Source organism: Mobula hypostoma, chromosome 4, assembly GCF_963921235.1.
Source record: "Mobula hypostoma chromosome 4, sMobHyp1.1, whole genome shotgun sequence".
Lineage (NCBI taxonomy): Eukaryota > Metazoa > Chordata > Chondrichthyes > Myliobatiformes > Myliobatidae > Mobula > Mobula hypostoma.
In genome coordinates this window covers 47,977,087-47,990,726 of record NC_086100.1, presented here as the reverse complement: position 1 = coordinate 47,990,726, position 13,640 = coordinate 47,977,087, and the positions used below count along the sequence as shown (strand labels likewise).

At 39.3% G+C, this 13,640-nt stretch overlaps 1 long non-coding RNA gene across 1 annotated transcript in view; it reads right to left on the bottom strand.

The window, feature by feature from the left end:
- LOC134344779 (uncharacterized) overlaps positions 1–13,640 on the bottom strand; it is a 53,429-nt gene that overhangs the window by 18,362 nt on the left and 21,427 nt on the right. The window contains exons 2-4 of the long non-coding RNA XR_010017520.1: positions 4,679–4,775; positions 4,483–4,587; positions 3,503–3,596 (exon numbers count right to left, since the gene is read on the bottom strand). This is a non-coding gene — a long non-coding RNA (uncharacterized LOC134344779). The remainder of the gene's footprint in view (positions 1–3,502; positions 3,597–4,482; positions 4,588–4,678; positions 4,776–13,640) is intronic.

Genomic DNA, 13,640 nt, shown 5'->3' with positions numbered 1-13,640 from the left:
TTAGCTCTATTAATGGAGTTGGGGGAGGGGGGATGGTGGAGATCAGTGTAGCAGCAAGAAATGATATGTCTTCTGAAAGTAGAATGTGAAATCAATTTGAGTGGAGAAAATAAATAGCAATGAAATAAGTTCCTCACTACAACAATGCTTTAAGAAAGATTCTGAATCATGGGACTTGCAAGAACAGTCCTGTAATAATCCTGAGAGTTGTCATACTTCATAAAGATTAGTCTACGCAATTGGCAAAGGCTACCATGAAAGTGAGTTATTTAGGTACCATGTCATACATTTAAACCACAGCGGAAGATGTGATTTTACATCTGGTCATATATAAGTAGAAAGGATTGATTCAATAGTGTAGAATCCTCAGGAAGGAATAATCATAGCATGATAGAATTTTATGTTCACTTAGATGATGAGAAACTTGGATCTGAAACTTGTTTTAAACTGAGACAAATACAATAATAAAGACTTGAATCTTGGTATTTGTTGAATTAGGATCCAAAATTGTAGACTATTCTGAGTCTGCCAGAGCAAAAGGATTGCAATGGACTAAATTAGTCTTCTGGTATGGTAATCTATGTGTGGAGCCTAAACAGATGGGAGAGATCTTAAGTGAGTTCTTTTCATCTGTATTTACTCACGAAATAGTCACAGCGTCTATAGAAGTGAGGCAGAGTAGCTTCAACTTTGCGGCCCCTGTACAGATTACAGAGGAGGAGATGTTTGCTACCCTGAGGTAAATCAGGGTGTACAAATCCCCAGAGCCTGACAAGGTGATCCCTCAGATCCTACAGGAGGTAAATGCAGAAATTGCTGGGGCCCAAACAGTGACAGGGAGGTACCAGAGGATTAGAGGATAGCCAATGTTTTTCTGCTGTTTAAATGGGCTCTAAACAGAAACCTGAAATTATATGCCATTGAGTCTGATATTAGTTGTGGGGAAGTTATTGGAAGGAATTCTCAGGGAACAGATATATAAGTATTTGGATAGATGGGGACTGATTAAGGATAGTCAGGACTTTTGAGGAAGTTATCAGGAAAGTGAATGAATCCAAGGCAGTAGATGTTATCTACATGGACTTTATAAAAGGCATTTGAAAAGGTCCCACATGACAGGCTGGTCAAGAAAGTTCTGTCGCTCAGCATTCAGAATGAAGAAGTAAATTGGATTAGACATTGGCTTTGTGGGAGAAGCCAGAGAGTGGTGGTAGGTGATTGCCACTCTGACTGGAGGCCTGTGACTAGTGGTGTGCTGCAGGGATCCGTGCTGGGTCCTTTGTTGTTTGCCATCTATATCTATGATCTGGATGATAATGTGGTTAACTGGATCAGCAAATTTGCAGGTGACACCAAGATTGGGGGTGAAGTGGACAGTGAGAAGGACTATCAGAACTTCTAGCAGGATCTGCACAAACTGAAAAAAATGGGTTGAGAAGTGGCAGATGGAATTTAATGCAGACAAGTGCGAGGTTTTGCACCTCAGTAGGACCAACCTGGCTAGGTCTTACATAGTGAATGGTAGGGCACTGAGGAGTGTGGTAGAACAAAGGGATGTGGGAATGCAGGTCCATATTTTGTTAAAAGTGATGTCCCAGGTAGATAGGGTCATAAAGAAAGCTCTTGGTACATTGGCCTTTATAAGTCAATGTATTGAGTACAGGAGACGTGATGTTGAAGCTGTATGAGATGTTGGAGGTCTAATTTTGAAGATTGTGTGCAGTTTTGGTCACCTACCTACAGGAAAGATACGTAAACAAGGTTGAAAGAGAACACAGAAAATTTACAAGGATGTTGCTGGGTCTGGATGACTTGAGTTATAAGGAAAGATTGAATAGGTTAGGACTGTATTCTTTAGAGCATAGAAGATTGAGAGGAGATTTACATAGAAACATAGAAACATAGAAAATAGGTGCAGGAGTAGGCCATTCGACCCTTCGAGCCTGCACCGCCATTCAGTATGATCATGGCTGATCATCCAACTCAGAACCCTGTACCAGCCTTCCCTCCATACCCCCTGACCCTTTAGTCACAAGGGCCATATCTAAGCCCCTCTTAAATATAGCCAATGAACTGGCCTCAACTGTTTCCTGTGGCAGAGAATTCCACAGATTCACCACTCTCTGTGTGAAGTTTTTCCTAATCTCGGTCCTAAAAGGCTTCCCCTTTATCCTCAAACTGTGACCCCTCATTCTGGACTTCCCCAACATCGGGAACAATCTTCCTGCATCTAGCCTGTCCAATCCCTTGAGGATTTCATACGTTTCAATCAGATCCCCCCTCAATCTTCTAAATTCCAATGAGTATAAGCCTAGTTCATCCAGTCTTTCATCCTATGAAAGTCCTGCCATCCCAGGAATCAATCTGGTGAACTTTCTTTGTACTCCTTCTATGGCAAGGATGTCTTTCCTCAGATTAGAGATATACAAAATTATGAGGGATATTAGTAGGGTAAATGCAAACAGGCTTTTTCCACTGAGGCTGGGTGGGACTACAACCAGAGGGAATGGATTTAGAGTGAAAGGTGATAAGTGGAACATGAGGAGAAATGTCTTTAGTCAGAGGGTCGTGAGAGTGTGGAGTGACCTGCCAGCAAAGTGGTGTATGCAAGCTTGATTCCAATGTTGACGAGAATTTTGGATATGTACTTGGATAGTAGGGGTAACAAGGGCTATGGTCCCGGTGCAGGTCAACGGGATTTCGCAGTCTAAATGGTTTCAGCATGGGCTAGATGACCGGAGAGCCTGTTTCTGTGTGTACTTCTCTATATCTCCATGACTCTATTGATCAGGAGACAACAGTTGAATCTTACAGCAAGAGCAAGAAATTAAGTTTACTTAAAGAAAAAAAGTTGTAATTTCATTTAGAACCACAAAACTGAGAAATTTCCATAAAAGCATATCTGGTTGATTTACATCATTTGGGGAAGGAAATCTACTGTCTACTGTCCTTATCCAACTTGAGCATAACTGGCTGCAGACTCATCAACATGGTTGATTCTCAACTGCCTTCCAGAATAGCCCAGGGATCTATGAGAGACAACACCCACATCCCATGAGTGGAGTAAATTTATCGTAAAGCCTTTCCTCTACCCAGCAGTGAACATTCTGCAGCCCAAGTGCTGGGCTGGACTGCCAACTGCAAACAAATTAATGGCCCAAGAGACTCTGCAGGTGCTGGAAACCTTGAGCAACACACACAAAATGCTGGAGGAACTCAGCAGGTCAGGCAGCATCTATGACGGGAAGTAAACAGTTGGCGTTTTGGGGAGAGACCCTTCATCAAGACTGGAAAGGAAGGAGGTGGGGAACCAGAGGGAGATGGTGGGCTGGAAGGGGTGAAGGATGAGAGGGTAGCAGTAGGCAGAATGGAGAATGGAGAAATTGAGAGAAGGGGGAGGGGTGGAACAGAAAGGAGTGATTACCAGAAGTTAGTGCAATTGATGTCTATTCATCAAGTTGGAGGCTACCCAGATGGAATATGAGCATGTTGCTCCACTAACCTGAGTTTGTAGTACGGAGGCCATGTATGGACATGCTCACGCATGCATTAATGTTGCACCTTTCATTTTCTTCACTGTCACTGCACAGCTTTCCCTTGTATCATAAAGTTGCACATTAAAAAACCACCGTAATTATAGCAAAGAAAGAGCAGCACAGTAGCATAGTGGTTAGTGCAACAGTGTTACAGTGCCAGCATCCCACTTTCATTTCCGCCTCTGTCTGTAATGAGTTTGTATGTCCTCCTCATGAATGCATAGGTTTCCACTGGGTTCTACTGTTTCCTCCCCTATTCCAAAGACATACAGATTAGTAGTTAATCGATCACAAGAGTGTAATTGGGTGTCACAGGCTTGCTAGGCTGGAAGGGCGTGTTACTATGCTGCATCTCTAAATAAATAAATAAACTAAAGTGATTAGCCAGTCTAACTGATGCTCTTTGGTGCTTATTCATCATATGAGCTCATAATGAGAGACATTTATCTTCGCTGAATATCTGCAGGAAATAAAAACAGAGAATCTTGGTTCATCTGGGCAGACAGGAACAGCACATGACTTGGTAGGTTTGTGAAACAACAGCTTTAAAAATATTGGGGTGAAATCATACACAGATGGGCACGAAAAGCAGTCTGAAATACATTTGCCATTTCCAATATGAAACACTTGAAGTTCAATAACTGATTTGTTGCTGCATTTAACATCTACAGATTTACTCATTCTCACTTCATTTTTTTTTGCATCTCTGATGGCCTTTCTTTAAACTTTTCTAACAGTCCTCTTTCCTTCCAGTATTTCATTAGTCCCTCTCCCTCAGGTTGGATGAAATTTAATTCTCTTTCTTTACTCTTTTTTATCAATGCATTAGGGTCACATTTGGTCTGTCTTTGTGAGCACTTACACTGAATTCTCAATAGTATATCCGTTAAAGATGTAAAATTGTATGTTGGCTGTGTGGTGTATAGATCATGTCATATTTAATCACCTCACAAGTACGACTTCTCTGGGCCACAGTTACTTTCATTCTCCATGTATTATCTGGATTTCACTTCATTATCAAGTAGACTTTTGAATTGCTTCTTCTGGTATCCTGTATGTACAAAACCAGATATCAGCACTGGAATTCCATTGGGTACCTTGTACCTATGAAGTAAAGAGAATATCCCATGAGTAAAACCAACCTATTTCATGTGGAAGATAATTTCTCACAACTGCAACCCTTCAACAGACTGCCATTACTTGCTGCCACTTGGGAGATATCTTCAGTTTTATGTCCGGCTATATAAAAAAAAATCATAGTATTCAAAATTCTAGGTCATTGCTGCATCCAATGATAAGAATAGCTTTCCATGATGGACTACTAAAGAATAGTTGGTCTTTTCCCTTATGTAATTTGGACAGTGCCAACTGGGAATGGCTATATTAAATGCTATAATATATGATAATTATTTAAAGGAAATACATGTTTTAACTTCAGTGAATACAATGACATGTATCTCCTGACATGGTTTCAGAGCCTAAATCTCTAAGTGAGCTTTGGTTCTAACTGATGTTTGTTCAATTTACATTTTCTCATTTCAGAATTATATTACTAAACTGTAAGACTACACATTAGCTTTAAAATTCATGTCATTTACTGAATACTGAATTTACTGTAATATTTTTACCAAAAGCATTTTCAATGTGATCATATTTAAATCATTTTTTTTCTGTATTTGTAGATCTTCAGCCACACTGTCGCAGGATCTGAATTTTTATTAAATTCACAGTTAAGTTTCAACTCAAGAATGAGAACATATTGGAATGTATCAAATTTCTACCCAAGGTTATTCTGTCATGGGAAAATAAGGGGAAATCCTGTTCTCGATAAGCTGACCATTAAGAAAGAAGGAATGAAAATCAAAAGAAAACCATTGCAAAAGAAAGGAAGAACATGAATATTAATGGGTAAAGTTAAGAAAAGTGTAAACAGAGAATACAAAATAATGGAAAAAAGACACAAAACAATTAGGATCAGAAAATGCACTAAACTATAGAGAGGAATGAAAAATCCGGAAAAAGGTTTAATTGATAATTTAGTCATTTTCTGAATTTTTGGGTCATTTCAGAGATCTGTTTTGTCTTTATTTTAATTGATGTTTTGCCAAGGTATTTTGCAGTGTTATTAAGAAAATTTCAGTTACATCAACGTCGAGTGAACATGGCTATCAGGAATTACAGAGAGATTTTGATCATCTGAGGAAGTGATCTAACAAATAGTAAATGGAATTATTTCGGGTAAGCGAAAGGTGTTGCATTTTGGGATGACAGATCGGGGTAGAACTTTCACAGTGAATAGTAGGGCACTGTGGAGTGTTCTAAAGCAGGGGGCCCTCAAAATACACAAAAGTGGTTTCCTCAAAGTGGCATTGCAGGAAGACAGAGTGGTGCAGAGCCTTTTGCCACCTGGCCTTTATCAATCAGGATATTGAGTATAGCAGTTTGGATGTTGTGGTGTCATTACACAAGATGTTGGTGAGGCATCATTTGAAATATTGTGTTCAGTTTTGGTCACCCTGTTATATGAAAGATGCCATTTAAATGGTCACAGGGCAGAGAAGATTTATGGGGATGTTGCCAGGATTTGAAGAATTGAGTCACGGATACAGGTTGAGTAGGTTGCAGCAAAGGAGAGTAAGTGGTGATCTTATAAACATACAGAAAATCAAGAGGTGCATAGATAAGGTGAATATGTACAGCTTTTTATTTTACCCAGGGTTGGTGAATCAGAAACAGAGGACAAAGAGTTAGGGTGAGATGGAAGAGATTTAAGAGGAATTCAAAGGTAAACTTTTTAACTCAGAGGATGGTCAGAATGGACTGAGCTGACCGAGGAAGTGGTTGAGGCAGATATATTAGTAGCACTTAAAAGGCACTTGGACAGGTCCGTGGATAGAAAAGATTTAGAGTAGGGGTTCCCAACCTTTTTATTCCATGGACACCTACCATTAAGCAAGGAGTCCATGGATCCCAGGCTGGGAACCCCTGGTTTAGAGGGACATGGGCCAAATATAAGCAAATTGGACTAGCTTAGATGGAAATCTTAGTCAGCATGGACCAATTGGGCTAGAGGGTCAGTTAAATGCTCTATGACTCTATATATTTCAGTATCCATAAAGGACAGCTGAAACAAAACTTGTAATAAAAACACTATTGTAGGCTTTACCTTAAATTTTTCAACATACTTCAATTTATTTCATGTAAGCATATTTTGTCTTTCGTTCTATTTATCTCGCTTTTTACTCTTCAAGTGTTTTTCATCACCATCATACCACTCACACATATCCCACCAACAAATGCGATTGATCAGGAATCAGTACTGAACACCTCTTATGCCATCTTGGTAGCCTCCAACCTGATGGCGTGAACATCGATTTCCTCTTCCGGTAATTTTTTTTTTTGCTCCCTCTTCCCTCTTCTTCAGTTCCCCTGTCTGAACTCTTATCTCTTCTCCTCACCTGCCTATCACCTCCCCCGGTGTCCCTCCTTCTTCCCTTTCTCTCATGACCCACCCTCCTCTCCTATAAAATTCCTTATTCTCCAGCCCTTTACTTTTCCCACCCCTTAGCTTCTAGCTAGTCCTCCTCCCCTCCCCACCACATTTTTAATTCCAGCATCTCCCCACTTCCTTTCCCGTCTTGAAGAAGGGTCTTGGCCTGAAACATCAACTATTTATTCATTTCTAGAGATGATGATCCTACTGAGTTCCCTCAGCAATTTGTGTTTGCTTCTCTGGATTTCCAGCATCTGCAGACAGATTCTCTTGTGTTCAGTATTTTGCTAATGTAGCTTGAATCTCATGCAAGTCATTCTTAAAAGAAAATGAAAATTTTGCACAGTTGACATTTCTTGACAACACAGTTTTATCACTGAAAGAAAACTTTCCAGATAAGTCTTTAGGGGCTTCAATTGGAGTTTTAATTGATTAAAGCCAAGTAATTAAAACCCTTGTATAACCAAGCGAAACAGAATGGAAGGAAAAGAATAAGCATGGAAAGGTTGAAATAATTATCAAACTAAAAATCAAAGCCATTAACAAAAACTAAACTGAGGTCAAAAGGTTATAAATTTGTTTTACTCTTTGGCACTGAAATAATTCCAAACTAGTAGTTTTATTGTGCCAACACACACACACACACACACACACACACACACACACACACATACACACACACACACACACACACACACACACACACACACACACATATATAAAACTAATCACTCCAAAGGCTATCTTCAGCATAAATGAATTTATAGATCTTAATATTCAATGGTGCCAATAATACAACTGTATTTGAATAAACTATATCTTCCTCAGGAGGCTGGGAGTCTGCTTCAGGAAATACCTCATGTCACTAATGAATAATAGTGAATATTTGAAATCTATTACAAAACACTTTGCCCTACTGGCCGTTGCAGTAGTAACATTAGTATGAGTGTGTACTTTGAGTGTGGTCTTTGGAAATTTAATAATCTGTCCCACACAAAACAATATGATTAATCTTTCAAAGCGATGTTTACATATACAAGAACATTCCATCCATACTGTTTATTACAAAGTTGTCTATAATAATGTTAAAAAGCGCATGGACTTTTAAGCCTGGCCTCAGAATATTTGCTGATGTAGACTGTTTATTGCTGTTGTCAAGACTGGAATCTTCGAAGCAATTACCTGATGCTGGTTTCATGTAAATTATTAGTGTGTGTACAGCTGACATTCAGTGCTTAATTCCTGAATTAAGTAGAGGTTTATGCTGTTGGTTATTGAATGCAACCTTAGGAAATCTACAAATATGGAATTTTGCGGGCACTGCTAGCAGTTTCCAATTGTCTGGGAACAAATACTTTTTGAATAGGCTAACAAATGAGTGTCTGGCAAATGAGCAAAGGCCATTTTTCTGAAGTACAAAATTTCCAGCCTCCTTTAGACAGACACTTAACCCTCTGTGGAATCGTACAGATTATAGTTTGAAACAATGTAAGCCTTGAGCAGCAAAGCAACCTAATTATTTTTAAATGTTCATCATTTTATGTTGCATGTTTGGACAATTATTGCAGGATGTGAATGGAGGGACTGCTGTGAACAGTGTGCTGATTGTCCTTTTCCTCTGCTCCCCAGTGTGAACCTCTCTTGCAGTGGCTTAGGGAGAGCTGCCACTACTTCTTTGGATTCTCTAGGATCTGCCTATGCAGCATGTCCTGTGTCAAAATCAAGTAGGAGTTTTTTTTAAGTTGCGTATATTATGCACTGAGATCAGCGCAAAGTCAGAATTTTAAGATCCTGGATGATAGTCATAGATATTGACTGTATTTCAATGCCTTTAGTACTAAGAGAAACTGGATATTCCCACCCATGCGGCTGTAATATTAAAACAGTGGATGTTTGAAAAGGGAACCTCTTTGCATGCATCCGAGGGCTTACTATTGATGAGCTTGGAGCAAGGCTCAATGGACACAATCACAGGTTTTCCAACTGAGTGTTTTGTTACAGATACTGATCTTAAGCTGATGATTGACAAATTTGAATTACAGTTCCCTGGCATACATTGTGTTGCACAGAGACATTTTCCATCAACCTTGCACATCAAATAAACAGTGCCTGTATGTCAAAGGAACAATAAAACTGAGAATGATGATTGTTGCATAAGTGAAAGGGTTAGGGGTTACACTACTGTACTTAAATTCACAAAACAGCATGAATTGACTGCTCTGTCAACACTTGTGACTCAGAATCTCAGGAGTCTTCTCAGATTTTGCTCTCATCTTTTCATAGACCATAATATTGTTTTAAGATCCCAGTCTGTTCATACTGCCCAAGAGACTTTCTAATGCAGTTGCTTTTAAATACTGAATGAGTCACAATATTTCACATTCCAGTACTGATCAGAATTCTTTAAAAAGATAGCACATGTTTTGAAATAAATGTAAAAAAGCAACTGATCATCTTCTCTGCTTAAACTTTTATTAGCCCATAATGTACACATTATTGAACAATTTAAAGATAAACTATTTGAAATATTGCATTACCAATATTTTTTGTTTTGCATTTGAAGGATACATTACTGGAGAGAGTACTATACCATTTGTTTCTCCATGCCCTCCTAGGTTAGGTGTTCTGGATGTATTCTGAGCCTGCTTCCCAAAGCGGCACTCGTAAGGAGTTACTGTTTTCCTCAGATTTAGTCCCAGGTCTCAAACATCCATTTTGGAAAGCAGTAATCTGGCGAAGTTTGGAAATGGCAGAGTTATAAGCAGGTGGAGATACCCTTGAGGAGCTCTTGGTGTTTGACGCAAGCCCTTTGGACTCATGGGCTTCACTTACATGTGTTTTCTAGCAGGAATGAAGAAAGAGCAATTGAACGGGAATAGAAAGGTCAGTATCACAAGGAAGCCAGGGAAAGGATCTTGGGCAGGTTTAATGATGAAGACAGAGTTTCAGTAGAGCCAAAGAGGAAATTATTATTTATTGAGATACAGCACAGAATAGGTCCTTTTGGCTCTTCGAACCATGCTACCCAGCAGCCCCCAATATAACCCTAGCCTAATTACGGGACAATTTATAATGACCAATTATCCTGCCATCCAGTATGTCTTTGGTCTGTGGGAGGAAACTGGAGCACCCAGAGCAATGTTCCCTCTAATTTGTAATGACCAGTGTGTGCAAAAAATCTTGTGCTGCGCAAATTTTTTGCCCAGTGACAACAAGATGTGTGCACTAAATTTTATATATAGAGGTATTCATTTTAACAGCTAGCAAACCGTTAAGCTTTAAGTGAAATGGCATTTCTTTTGAGCTTCACGCTTTTTGCTTCTTTGGAATTCGATATAGTGAATCACTAATTAAAACAGTATACTTCATTAAAAACAGTATAAGTAAGCCAGTTCTGAAATCTGAGACAAATCATCACAAACTCCACGTTGTCAACACAGTCCACATCAGAAACTAGAAATGGAAATGTGATTGTGTATGATCGTGAAATATACTTAACATGCTAACAAGATGAGCGTGACAACCTGTTGTGTTCAGTTTAAATTCCTTTGTGCACTGGCAGCAAAAGATGTGTGCATGTATATACTGGCACAACTTAGAGGGAACATTGCCCCATAGGAAGTTCACGCAGTCACAGGGAGGATGTACAAACTCCTTACAGACAGTGGTGGGAATTGAACCTCTCTGGTACTGAAAAGCATTGTGCTAACATCTATGCTACCATGCTGCTCTAATCCTGGGGCTGGAGATGAGGAAATATTGTTTTGTCCTTCTACATGGAAAGCTTGTTCTTCTGCTATGTCCCACTAGGCACTTATTAGCACATTAGTGTACAAATTTCTGCGAAAGAAATCACATTTAACCCACATGAAGATAAAGATGAAAAATTAGCTTCGATTCTTACATGTACTTCAAAACATTCAACGAAGTATGCTGTTTGTATCAAATCAGATCAGTGAGGATTGTGCTGGGCAATCTGCATATAATGTCATGCTTCCAGTGCAAACATAGCATAACCGAAACCTTAAACCCTAACTATATGTCTTTGGAATGTGGAAGCAAACCGGAGCACCTGGAGGAAACCCACATGATCACAGGAAGAATGTATAAAATCCTTACAGACAGCAGTGAGAATTGAATCCAGATCAGTGATTGCTAAGTTGAACCCTGATCAGTGATTTCTGAATTGAACCTAGATGAGTGATTGCTGAATTGAACCCAGATCAGTGATTGCTGGTGCTGTAGATTGGTGTGCTAACCACTCTGCCACTGTTTTGTGCCCACATCATTGTTATCCCACTATTGCTGTTGGCCACTCTACTCTGGAGAGTTTCCTTTAGAGTTATTAAAATTGCAAAAAAATTTATAAGCACCTGTAAAGAGTGAAAACTAACGTGGCACTTCCCACCCCAACCCAGCCTTCTCTATCCGTCCTTTTGGAAATAGTCACTACATTGTCTCAGTCAGTCAGTGAGTTTATACGCAGGAGTGGAAGATGCCAGTGAATGAAATTATTTCTTATTACTTGACAAACTTGTTGAACGCAATGTAGTTTTGACAGAGAAAAATAACTTGACTAACAAGGGAGTCTTAGTGAACTGGAACACAAGCTCTGTTACATGAATACTAACAAAGGCACACACACACACACACACACACACACATTCACACTCACAACCACGCACACACACACACACACACACACCCTCAAACACATGTTCACACATTTTTAGACACATGCAAGCACACATACATGTGCAAACAAAAACACAATCACATAGAGATAGAGATAAATGGAGACAGATACACAGACTAACACTGATTGTCTTTGGACTCTATCACCCCTCACCGAGCCATTTCAAATTAGCCCCTCCTCTCAATGCTACTACCATTTTCTGTCTTGTTCACCCCATTCATTCAGCACCTTCACTGCATCTCCCTCCTTCTTCAAGATGAACTCTTCACTGCAGTTCACTGTAATCCTGCCTTGGGTATTGCATCCCCTCCTCCCCCACACATATAAAGTACCACTTCAGAGGTGAGAAAAGTCTTAAGAGACACTAAATGCCCACTGCATGCTGCCTGAAGGGAACTGAAGCCTCACCTTGCTATTCAGTGGTGTCTGAATTTGTCTTTTTTGGGAATTTTCATTCTATCGGCTTTTGTCTTGTCAATTGGCAGAGTGTGCTTTGATTGACCAGTCATAGTAATCACAGCCAAAGCAGGTGTTGGTTTCAAGGAGGTCAAAGGAAACAATGCCAGGATACTCTCAAGGTCTCCTTGAGAAAATTCAGCTTTTGTTATGACCTGTGTCAGATCACTGCAGGGAAGAAGTATTCAGGAAGTCTCAAATAATCTCCTGTCATTTTATTGGGATCAAGCATTGAGGAAGGACATCCCAAATCCAGTCAGCTCCGAAAGGAAGTGGAAACAGGTACTGTAATCTAGATGTCTAAGAAGAAGAGTATACTTTCATTGAGGTTGTCTTTTGTAACCCTTAACGAGAGCATTAAGGGTTGCAAAGAAGCATTTTAGTTTTCATTTCTTGAAAAACCTGGCAATTCTACTACAACTAGAGTATAGGATCTATCTTTACTTTTCCCTGGCTGTTTTTGCAGCTCTAAAAGTACAAAGTTGCAGAACAAGAAAATGTAATTTATCCCAAGCATCTTTTATACAGAGTAAATAATGGGCTTGCCATAACCAAATGATGTAGTGAGTTGCAATGCATGAATGGGTCAGAATAAGCAGTCTACACAGGAAGGCAGGCGAGAATGGTGTCTGTAATTGAAAACAAAAGATGAATAAGGTCCCTGAATGAAAAAAAAAGTACCATGTTCAAAATTGTAAGATTTACTTTGTACTTCTTATTTACACAGGGACACTTAGTCGAATTTGTGCAGTACAGTTAAAGACCAACTCTAAGCATTGCTTGTTGCAATCTGTGATAAAAGCAACAGACCTAGATCTTTATCTGAAAAATGCCCCAAAACTAGGCATTTTGCAGATAAATTGAACACACACAAATTATCCACAGTTCAAAGCATAAGAAGAGTGAATATTTGTGCTGGTTCTGGTGAAGTACTGGAAAAGAAATATTATATAGTTCATTTGGCAGTTTGCTGCTGTTGTTGCAAAAGCGTCTGAGTATACCAAGTTTATAGTGAAGAATAATGACCTTCACTGTGTCTCCAATTCAACTTCTGCTGGCTCAGTGTGAAACTTTAGTTCCTCTGCTTTTCACTGGGAAATCTCTAACACTGAACTCAATGATTCTCTGCAAATTTCCCAACACCTACTTTCATCCCATCTCTGCATTCCAGGACATTTTTCCATCTATGCTTCATGCCTGCATGAATTTAATCCTATGGTCACACCGTTTACTTAAATTTTTACGCACTATTTTTCCTAACCTGTGTTTATGGCCAGAATGTATCTTCTGTGCTCTTGGAAATGCCCATGTAGTTTTAATTTCCTTTGTGTTTACTTTCATACTTATTTTGACTGATAATTTATATCAGAGTCTGCTCATTTTCCTCTCAGCTTCTTTTTACCTTAAGGTATTTTATTCCCTTTTACCCAACTCTAATCCAGTGTATTCTCTATCTTCC